The sequence below is a fragment of the Arachis ipaensis genome, chromosome B08 (assembly GCF_000816755.2).
Source record: "Arachis ipaensis cultivar K30076 chromosome B08, Araip1.1, whole genome shotgun sequence".
NCBI lineage: Eukaryota > Viridiplantae > Streptophyta > Magnoliopsida > Fabales > Fabaceae > Arachis > Arachis ipaensis.
This window is the reverse complement of record NC_029792.2, coordinates 8,427,428-8,428,489: the sequence shown is the minus strand read 5'-3', so window position 1 is coordinate 8,428,489 and position 1,062 is coordinate 8,427,428.

Here is a 1,062-nt window from a genome sequence, read left to right as displayed (position 1 = left end):
AACCACAAAAAAATACTTACCACGATACAAATATTAAGAAAAAATTTAGGGGTCAATTACAAATGGGAATGCTAGGTAAACAATGATTATTTTGAACAATATGAACAACTACCAATCAAATAAAAATACATTATACTCTAATTTAATGCTACTAATTTAAATTTACTTTTTTTAACCCTATTAATTCACATTATTCACACATTATTCAAAAATGTTGTTGGTTACCTATACTTTTCCATTACAATATAAGTCAACTCTCTTTAAGATTCTAATAAATATCTGTACAATATGTATAATGGGCTGTTTATTTAGCCCATTAAGGATAAATAATAAAAATCACTTCACAGATTACTCTAAATTTAAAAACTCTCATTTAGTTATTTTTTATCAAATTTTAAATTTCAAATTTCTCAATTTTAAATTTTAAATTTTCAAAAAATTCAATTAATTATTTCAAAAAATAACTATCTAAAAATTTTAATTTACCAAAATATTTCACTCTAATACCCTCTTTTTTTTTAACCGGCGGTCACCCCACCTTCATCAATAATCATCCCACTTCACATTCGCTGTTTGACTTGTCACACGCTATTAACCCTTATAAAAAATAACCATCCACTTAATAATAAAAATAAATCATCCGCATATCTAATGAATTGAACATCCAACTTATTTTAATTATATATAACTAAACTCAATTTAGTCAAAATAATCATCTACATGAAAATTAAAATAATCATCCGTATACCTACTAAAATAATCATCATAAATTGACCATTAAAATAAAAAAAAGAAATAAATGAACAGAAGAAATAACCATGACCAAGCTCCCTTAGCAAAGAGTTGTTATTATTAGGGATAAGTATTGTTTTGGTCCCTAACGTTGAGGGTCAAAATTGAAACCGTCCTGATGTAATTTTTTATTTAGAATCATCTTTAATGTTACATTTCATTTTAAAATCGTCCTTTTTAATAAATTTTGTTTATAAATGACAAAAATACCCTTTTTTTTATAAATAGTTCTTTTAAATAAAAAATATATAAAATTAAAAAAAAAAAGAA